Below are 11,038 nucleotides of genomic sequence, written 5' to 3' on the forward strand. Positions count from 1 at the left end.
TTGATTTGGCAGTTCCTGACCCATTCAAGAGTACATGGGAGAAAGGCCAAGATTATTCCTTGCTCAGTGAACTTTGTGGGACAATTTAATGTGTAATTTACATTATACTTACTTATTTATTTGTTTAATTTTTATATAGTCTGAGTTGCTCAGGCTGGCCTTGAACTTGATATCTTCCTGTCTTAGTTTTCCAAGTGGTAAAATTACAGGTGTGCACAACTGGGACTGCTGTAATTTGCTTATTATTACAAAAAGGAAAGAACAATGGAAAAATATGAAATAGTTTATTTACTGACTTTGAAAAATAGTGTTTTAAAAAGAATTAAATCATATTGCCAATGTACCAAACTTGATCTTTAAATACAGATGCCTCCCTTTTACTGGCATACTTCACACCAAGATTCAATTGTGGGAATACAAGGGTTTTAGAGGGAATGAAAATTCATACCTGACCTATTAGTCTTCCAACATACATATATGTATATATACAATTTATGGTCTGGTTTGTTTTCACAACTGTGCTTTCTAGAAATGATCTTGGATTCTAAAAGCACAAGCTGCACTCTGGAGTCCCATAATTGTTAAACACAAAGGCTTTATTTCCAGTTCTAAACCAAATTTTCTAGCAGAATCCACTACTCTGCAAAGTATAAAAATCTATTTATTAAGAAAATCTGAGCAGAAGTTGTGGAACAAGCCTGTAATCCCAGCCACTCCCTGACTAAGTCAAGAGAACCACAAGTTTCAGACCAGCCTCTGCAATTTAGTGAGTGCCAAAGAGATTGAACTAGATCCTCTCTTAAAATTTAAAAATAACGCACACACACACACACACACACCACACACACACACACACACACACACACACACAGAGCTGGGGATGTAACTCAGTTCTAAATCACCCCTGGGTTCATTTCCCAGTATCTAAATAAATTGATTAATTAATAAAAAATTCAAAAAAGATTAAATTGAACTTTAAAGCAATAAAAAGCTGGGATACATATAGTTCAGTGGTAAAACACCCCTGGGTTAGGAAGAAGGAAAAAAAAAAGTAAAAAGAGGAATGAAAGAAAAAAGACCCTCCTATTATTTTTCCAAAGTATTTATAAAGTTGCTGTGGGGGTGTTGAGAATAAAATGATTTAATTTATTATTTTGGGGTTTTTTTTGGTATTTGAAAAAATTCTGATAATTAATTTCTGGTTCTTGTGTAATTGCAAAATAAACTCTAAATATCTGCTTTTTTTTTTTTTTTTCCCTGAGAAAGCAATTGATGGTTTTCAAAGCTTGTAAAGCTGACTATTAATTCTGTCTAGAAATCAGGGCCACCTTTCCCTGAGAAAATCTACACAAGTTCCTTCCAAGACGGATATTAAAGCTGATATCAGAGAGAAAGGAAAGGTTCATGTTTGTTTCACTTTCCTTTGGACTCTTCACTAGTATCTACTGCCACCAAATGAGAATAAGATTGGATTATTATATGGCAATGATCTCCACAAATCCTGATGTTACTTTTTTTTTTTCCTGGTAAATCTTAGAACCAGAGACCCTGAAATCAAGATTGTTTAGAAGTTGCAGGTGAGTGGATGGCAGAAGCTGACAATGGACAATAGTATGCATATTTTCACAAAGAACTGGGTACTAATTTGGGGCTGCTTCTAACGAATTTCCTTTCATGGCTCTAACCATGAAGAGCAGTCCAGCAGCATTGCTCTCCTGCAGCGAGCTCTCCTGGGTTCACCCACTTGAAGCTTATGGCACACGGGCTAGGCTGGGCTTGAAGAGCTAGGATTGTGGAGTCATCTCAGTTGTTTGGATGCAATACACTAAATCTCCACTAGAGGGGGCGAGGTCTGCCCGCTCTCTAGGCACACCTAGATCCGGAACCCATCCTTTGCACTGTCCTCCTTGATCTGCTGTTTTTTTGTTTGAAAAACATTGATTCCTTTCATGCATCAAATGGAATATCTTTTCACGTATTTGGAAAATTTTATATCCATTGCCCATTTTAATTAAGTTGTTTTGTACGAACTCCGAGTATTAAAGAATCTCAACCGGCTGTATTGTCTTCTAGATTGCAACTTTGAAACCAGACTCAGTAATTTTGTGAGATTCTAAGCAACCTAGTGAGACCTGGTCTCAAATAAGTAATTTTAACAGGATGCAGATATAGCCCAATGGCAAAGCACCAGTGGGACCAGTTCCCAATACACCTAACAAACAACAAAAATGAATCAATGAATTGAGAACAAGAAAAACACTGAAGAATATTCTGATGCTGTATTGGAAGTAGAATCATTCATTGTGCTTCTAATATGCTGATTTCTATTATTTCATCATTGTTAGTAGTATATGACTAGGAGTGTGTGTGTATGTGTGTGTATGTGTATATATATAATTTTTCCCTATCTGCAATTTTAACAAAAATCAATTCTTCAGATTTATGACAGATTTTTCTCTTTATGAAATTACCTATGTCACTTTTGTTTTATACAAACAGATTTTTGGAAGAAGGCCAAAGAAACACAAGTTGGATGAGCTTGAAAGTTTACATATATTCTACTGCTAAGCTCCTTTCCAGTTTCTGAAGAAAGTAAGCCCTAAATTAAATTGTGCCTTTTGTTAAATAAACATTTGTTAAAAGTTGAGTAGAAAAATTTTACCCAAAATTTAATGTAGGTTTGAATTTCTTAATACTTATTCTGGTGTTGAAATCAAACCCAGGGCCTTCAGAATGTTAGGCAGGTGCTCTATCACTGAGCTACACTTCCATAGCTGGGGTCAAATGCATGCATCACCATTCCAAACTTTTTTTTTTTCAGTGCTGGAGATGAAACTCAGGGCCTCACACATGCAACACAAGTGTTCTACCTCTTTATTATGCTCCAGGACTCCTCTTTTTTATTATTTTTTAATACAGGTTCTTACTAGGTTTACCAGGATGGTCTCAAATTTGGTATCATCATGTCTCAGTCTCCCTAGTAACTGAAAATCGTGTGTGTGTTTGTTTGTTTGTGTGTGTGTGTGTGTGTGTGTGTGTGTACACACACCCAACTCCTTTGTTTTCTTTTAAAAATCCAATTCATGTTGAAAGTATTCAATTCCTCCTGGTAAGTTTTCTAAAATTTCTTTATATGACATAGATAGCTCCTTTTCAAGCTTGGGAGATAGAGAGTAATGAACAAAAGGCTATTTTAGTGGTCCACCTGTGACCTCTAGTTGCAAAAGATATTCTAAAATGCTCTTGTGTGGGGTACTTCATTTAGATTTTGTTTTCTCTTTTTTTATTTTAGTACTGATGACTGAATGCAGGGCCTTAAGTTCATGCTATGAAAGATTCTTTACCATTGATGTACATCTCCAGGCTTTTTCTTTTTGAGTCAGGATATTCCCAAATTGCCCAGGCTGACCTCAAACTTGCAACCCTCCTTCCTTAGCCTCCCAAGTAGCATGAATGACTACCTCATTCAGTGGTCTTTTCAAATTGACAGGAGCATTGTGAATAGCCAGTTCTGTCTAGATGTGAAAACTCATGTGTTCCTGCATTAGATATTGATTTGACATCACACAAAGTCAAAAAACATTGAATTAACCACAGACTCTATAATAGATAAGGACCACTAAATATGATTTTTATTATAGAAAAATTGATCCAACAAACAAAATTTTGCATTATATCCTATCTTCATATTTAATAAGATGAGATTACATTAAGATAGGTAAAAAAAGACAGCTACAGTATTATTGCTGTGTTTCCACTGAGAAGCAGTCCCTCAAATATGGAATATGCAGGCAAAGAAGTCAGGTGCCTGAATTATCCCTACTTATATGTGGCCTGTGGGGGAAAAATGGCCTGAGAGGAAAATTCAGGGACCCAGTAGGATAAACCACATTTGGGAACTCTTGGCAACATTTAAAAAATTCACACCTTCACTTTGAAAATCAAGGAACATACCAACATGTCCCGGAGATCTCTCTATATAGAGAGAAAATATCTGGGAGGTGGTCAAGAGACTAAAATGTTTATCCTTCTTCATACATAAAAGGAGAAACATATACTCAAATTCAGTGTGTGGTTCTTCTTTACCACAGAATCCCTACAGACTCCTAGAGCCCAGTTCCAAGAGTCACTCACATCTACCTTCCAGAAATGTTTCCCACAAGCAATGACCTGCTCTCCCCATGCAGCAAAATAGTTTGATCTGTCAGAATTCAAAGATTCATTTTCATTGTCTTGTCCAAATGTTTGTCTTCTCACACCATCACACAGCACTACCTTGAGAGTGTTTCTTTCATTACGAAAAGAAAGATGCACTCTGAAAAGAGAATATTTCAGTCAACCTTTCTTTTTAAAATTTATATGAGATGAGAGTCTACTTAGAGACTTAAAAGAAAAAAACAAGCAAGGATTAGTGGAACAGCTCTTACTAGAGAAACATCAGATTCAAGGGCTACCAGCAAATCTGAACATTTACTAACAGGGGAAATATTCCTAAAAAGTCAGCTCTTGTAGGGGCTGAGTCTGGGGCTCATTTGCCTGTCACGAGGGAGGCAATGGGTTCGATTCTCAACACTGCATATAAATAAATAAAATAAAAGTCTATCAACAACTTAAGTTTTTAACAAATCAGATCTTATAAGGCTTACTTCTGCTGGTTACTGTTCATGACATCTCAACATCTGGAGACTTGAGCATTCTCAACTCCATAGGAATGAAATTAACCTCTGTTTGTCTTTCTTAAGAAAAAGAAAAAGAAAAAAAAAAAAAAACAAATAACACCAAAATAAAGGCAATCATTGTATGAGGGATATCACAATCTTCTAGTTAAGAAACAAATATGGATTTCCAGGCAAAGAAGTCAGGTTCCTGAATAATCACACAGCACTACATTGAGGTTGTTTCTTTCATTACGAAAAGTAACGTTCACTGTGAAAAGAAGAGAATATTTCAGTCAAATGTTCATGTTTAACATTAATATTAAGAGAATATTTTAGTCAAAAGTTCATGTTTAAGAAAATCTAAATATTTCAGAATTGGTTTCCTTCTAAGAATTGTCTGCCTCTATGTGTAGTTCCATTTGACTCTTAATCTTTTTCTGCTAAACTAACCTGTCAGGGTTAAGTCTACCATGGAGTTCCATATGCTGCTTCACCAAGTGATGACTTACTTTATTATTGTTCATAAATTGTTCTATGTATTTGTTATTTTATGTTTTTTGTACTGTTTATCATATCAAGTGTAATGTATTACAAATTCAGTTACTGAGAAATATTAAAGGAAAGCAGTTTTAAAATATAAAATCAATATAGCCATCACTATATTTAATTGCACTTGAAATAGAAATGTCTTGATTGACTCTATTAGTGTGACTCAGTGAACAATTGATATTGTATTGATGATATTTTTTAGGTCTTAGTGTGACTTTTTATTTCCTTTTCCTAATTATAACTTTTATGACAGGTCTTGGTGACATTACACCAGCTTCATTTATTTATTTTTCTTTACATTATCCCATATGATCACATGGTATATATCTCGCTAAATAGGATTTGCATTCTTAGTTGCCAGCTGTTCTCTTTTATTAGGTGAAAGATTAAGAAAGACAGCATGATCACCCACAGAAAAATATCATTGAAGGGCACGTGGCAGTTGTACCTCAAACAGGCTGACACTCAACTTGGAAGTGGTTAAGTCTGTCTATCACCCCAGTGAGAGTTGAACACTGAGTTGGGGCCTCACAGACTGGGGTATGTACAGCAGCACTAACTCACACCTGCAAGGGAAGAAATTAAATTGATATTTTTGTCACCAACAAATTCATCAATGGATTCAAACAGTGTTTAAGAATGGAATAATGGCTCAACAGGAGATTCCTCATTAAAATTATATTCTAGTGAAACCTAATTAAAAGAATTTGAATTTTTGTTGATGCAAAGTCAAGGAGCACACCATAATGGATAAACATGTATTACCCACAGAGAGTAAGGACAGGATGGTAGTTGTCTGAAAAACAAAACTCTCCTCAAAGAAATAAAGCTTTGGCACTTTATTCTGCAAGTCTGTACATAATCACCTTGGGAGACACTGTACATATTCACTTTAGGATGTACATTTCTGAACTGGGGATGTTGTTCAGTGAACTTGCCTGGCATGTATGAGGCCCTGGTTTCAATATCCATGAATAAAAAGGAAAAAGAAAAGAAGGGAAAAATGTACATTTCTCTGTCATTTGGTTGTTCTTTCTTTTTAGGACCATGGATTGAACCCAGGGGCTCTTTACCACTGAGTGACACATACAACCCTTTTTATTTTGATACGGAGTCTCATTAAGTTGCTGAAGATCTCACTAAGTTGCTGAAGCAGGGCTCAAATGTGCCGTCTTTCTGAATTGAAACCTTAGCCTCCCAAATTGCTGAGATTACTGGCTTGCACCACTGTGTCCACCCAAAATATGTACCTTTCTGGGCATGCTTAATTAAGAAACATAGTTTAAGATGAAAAGATGGCATATATTCCTTGATATGCTTAAGTGGAGGTCATGGAGCACAAAAATTCTTGAAATGGCGGACAATAACACTTAAAGATGGCTGATATTTCTGGGATTGCTCAGCTAAATGTTATAATAAGTCTAAAAGAAAACTCAGCCATCTTTGACATGATTGAGTCACTGTGAATTTCCACAAAAAATTTTAGCTGAAAGAAAGGAAAGATGTTTTCCTCTGAAGGTGCCTATATAGCTTAACAGCTGACCTAACACTGATATTTACTGTAACTACAGAATCATGGGGTAGGCTTATTGTAGTTTTCTTTCTTTCTTCCTTTCTTTCTTTTTTTTTTGTACCAAGGATTGAACCTTGAGGTTCTGAACACATCTCCAGTCATTTTTTTAATTTTTTATTGAGATGGGGTCTTCCTAAGTTGCCAATGCTGTCTTTGAACACATGATCCTCCTGTCTCAGCCTCCTGAACCATTGGGGTGACAGGCATGCCCAGATCAGGATTGTTCTAGTTTTAAGGAATCTTTCTTATTTCTTTTTTTCCTTTGCTGAATTCTCTTACGTATCACCTGGGAATAACTATTCCATGCACCTCTATATGTTTATGAATTGAAATCTTAAATCATACATAGCTGACTTTAGAAAGCTAAAAAAAACATGTTTTAAAAGGGAAGAAGAAATTATATTGAGAAAATATATAAAGGAATTATCAATGAAAATTTTTGTTTCCAATTGTTTCAGCAACTCATGAACTAGATGAGCTTGAAGGAGGCCATCTCTGACTTTTAATATACTTAATAAGGAGTAAAAAATAAATGAAAGAAATAGAAGAAGAAATTAATAATTTAATTAATTCATTAATTAAATGCATTAATTAATTTTAAAAGAGAAATTACATTCACTAAATCACAAACACAGAGAAAAGTACACTATCTCAATAAGTACTCTCTGCATTGTCAGAAACACCTTGGTATTCACAGCCTTCACAGTGCTCCAGTTTGTGTTGAAAGCTAAACTTACATGTCAATGAGTCTTCTAAATAGTGTAAAGAAAAAACAAAAATAAATAAGAAAAGAAAAGTGTAAACTTCATCAGAATTAGCTATTTGACCCATCCAGCCTTTGTGTTTGAGAAAGTTAAAAAAGAGTAGAAGCACCACCCCAACTCTCCTTGTAAATTAATTTTCTACCATAAACGCAAAACAGGCAAAATCTAAATTCTTGCTAAATTCAGAACCGTTAAGAGTGACTGTATATTGCATCCAACCAGCAGCTGTCTGAAAAAAGCTGTCTTTGGCAGAGCTTGTCCACAAAGAATGATGTACTAAGGGCAATTTGAACTATGGATGTTCAAATCAAAAAACGACTGTAATAATTGTGACTAATTTCCATATGTCCTTATGTTGGAGTCAAAAATGTAGTGTCCATGAATAAATAGTTCATTTCTGTTTCTTACTGAAGTATCCTACAAAAGGATAATTTTAGATGGAAATATATCCTGAGGAACCTACTGTCATAATTTAATTAAGCTTCCTTGCTGCCTGAGGATAGAAACTACAGTGCGTCTATTATTTCCAAATGGAGAAGATCCCACTCAAAATGCAGGATACATATAAATATACTTTTGGTTCCAAATAATGTGTTCAAAACACAAAACATGTTCAGGTATGCTCCCATTCTTATCCTGAGCAGTTTCACATCTGGTTTATGGAAAAATTTCATTAGCTTCTTATTGCCTTTCTTTAGCTGTTTTCTCTTTTGGAGAATTTTGGATTTGCTTTTCTTAGGTTGCTGTACAGTCATTTTTTGTTTCTTCACAAATGTCTCCAAATATTCTTATTCTTCCTCATGGACAGCGAGATGCAGCATCCCATGAGCTGCCTTGGTCATCTCTCCATGAAGATGCGCATACTGCAAGGATATGGATTTCTTAGTTTGAATTCGAGGTCATCTTTATGCTCCTCCACTTTAACATCATCTATTCATTTTGACTCATGTCTTATGCTAGTAAGCTCTATACTTATATCCATGTCTTTCTGCTTCTCATAAACCATTAATTAATTCTTCTCTTCCCTTCATTTACTTTTCACTCCTTATTAACTACATTAAGAGCCAGAACTGTCCTCCCTAAAACTCATTTACTTCATGAGTTGCTGAAAAAACTGGAAATAAAAATTTTCATTGATAATTCCTTTATATATCTTCTCTAATTTGAAAGTTTGCATACAAACCATTGGAATTTATGCATGGCTCATAATAATTGCATGCAATAATTTCCTTTCTGTTAGTAAATAGGTCAATTATATTAAACTTTCCTTCTACATAGTCCAACAATTCTCCCTGAGCAACAGTGTTGTGCTGTGCTCCAAGAAGTAGAAGCTATCAAGAAAGTTCTTCCTAAAATCTTGTGATGATTCCAACTCAATTGATTAATTGATAAAAGTCTAACTTTCCCATCTTAAGATGTTTCTGAGAAAATAAACACTCATGCTTACAACTCAGTTTTTTTTTCCTGCTCCCCTCTTTTAGATTCCTCTGGTTTCTTTGGATCATTTTTCCAAAGAGATCTTATTTGTTTTAGAAACTTCTCCTGGAAGAGAACAAAATCTGAGCAGCAGACAAGAAAGTAGATTTTGGTTTCAGACCCACAATGATGGAGAATTTCAAGTCATGTTAGATTTAAAAAAAAAGCTTTAGGGGGAACAGAAGGATGGTGTTTCCTTGCTTAGTATGCATAATTATCAATTCTAGGAGATTCAAACTATGGAATCACACAATGTAATAAAACCATTTTCCTAGAGAATTGGCAAATACATAAGCTTAGTCAATTCTTATGAATTTGGCAATTTTCAGAATTTAGATCTACTGACACTAATGTTCTGTGAGTTCCAGTGTATTGTATCCTATACGAAGGCACTTTGAATTCATAGTACCACTCCCCTACCCACTGTGCTAGCTATAGAACCCAGGAAGTACTGCATGCTAATAAAGTGCTATACTACTGATTACATAACCAGTCATTTTTAAAAGTTAATACTATTTTGTTTAGAGACAGGTGTAAGCTTCCTCCCATCTTCCTCCTTATTTTCCTCTCTACCTCAGTCTCATGAATAGCTGTGACTGCATTGAGCAACACTATATAGAGTGGAACATCTAGTTTTATTAGTTTAGAAAATCTTCATACTCATAAGAGATTTAAAAAGTGTCTTGGGAACCACCATCTTCCAGTAATTGGGAATCACCATCTTCCAGTAATTTGCCAAAATGAAGAACACAAATGGAAACAGGAGAGGAATCATATATATGTTCTCTAGGCCTTTTAGAAAACATGGAGTTGTTCCTTTGGCCACATATATGTGAATCTACAAGAAGGGTGATATTGTAGACATCAAGGAAATGGGTACTGTTCAAAAAGGAATGCCCCACAAATGTTATCATGGCAAAACTGGGAGAGTCTACAATGGTACCCAGAATGCTGTTGGCATTGTTGTGGATAAGCACGTTAAGGGCAAGATTCTTGCCAAGAGAATTAATGTGCTTATTGAGCATATTAAGCATCTAAGAACCGAGACAGCTTCCTGAAACATATGAAGGAAAAATGATCAGAAAAAGAAGGAAGCCAAAGAGAAAGGTACCTGGGTTCAGCTGAAGTGCCAGCCTGCCCCACCCAGAGAAGCACATTTTGTGAGAACAAATGGAAAGGTGCCTGAACTGCGGGAACCTATTCCCTATGAATTAATGGCATAATAAATGTAAAAAAAAAAATAATAAAGGGCCATGGACTATAAAAATGAAAAGAAAAGTGTCTTAAGCAGCATGCCATATAATCAACTTATTATAATTTTGTAATAAACTAGCTTCATCACTCTCCCAGTCTCCATGAAGGCTGATATGCTTACATACTTTATTCACAATTTCATCAATGGTCCCTCAAGCTCTTTGTAGTACTCAGCAAAGAATGATGATTCTTGTGCCTTACAGTCTTAGTCATTCTGACCTCTAGCTTTCTCAATGTCCTCCGAAGCATCACTTACCAGGTATTCCTCAGCAGACTTTTTGATGGAACAGTGTCTGTGAGCCCTGTTCTCCTGAGAGTTGGAGCAGAGCAAACAGATGATCTTCTTTTTCTTCTTGTGGGTCATACACATGTGTTTCTTAGAGCTTAGGAAATGCCTGAGACTGGCTATCTGGCAATAGATATCAGATTCTTCAAATGAATATTGCTCTTGTGGTCTCTCTGCTGTGTTGGCTCCCAGCTCTCAGAGCAATGGGCAGGAGTTTGGGCTTCTTAACAGTAAAGACAGAGATAAGGATGACAAAAGCTGTGCCAACAGCCTGTGGTGACTGCATCTACAAGGTAGTTCAGGCAGATGGAACTGGTGAGTTCTCTCTAGAAGGCTTGCAGAATGTCTGAGTCCATTTTTGTTCTTTTTTTTGTCTTTGCTTTCTTTTCTATTTTTTAAGGGATGGAAATCAGAACAATTTTATTTTTTTACCTAGAAAAGACAAAGAACTAAGAAAAAAATTACTCAAATTATGATG

At 35.5% G+C, this 11,038-nt stretch overlaps 1 pseudogene; it reads left to right on the top strand.

The window, feature by feature from the left end:
• Positions 1–9,760: 9,760 nt before the first annotated feature.
• Positions 9,761–10,243, top strand: LOC114084503 (large ribosomal subunit protein eL21-like; annotated as a pseudogene).
• Positions 10,244–11,038: the final 795 nt, after the last annotated feature.

Source organism: Marmota flaviventris, chromosome 9 (assembly GCF_047511675.1).
Source record: "Marmota flaviventris isolate mMarFla1 chromosome 9, mMarFla1.hap1, whole genome shotgun sequence".
Taxonomy (NCBI): domain Eukaryota; kingdom Metazoa; phylum Chordata; class Mammalia; order Rodentia; family Sciuridae; genus Marmota; species Marmota flaviventris.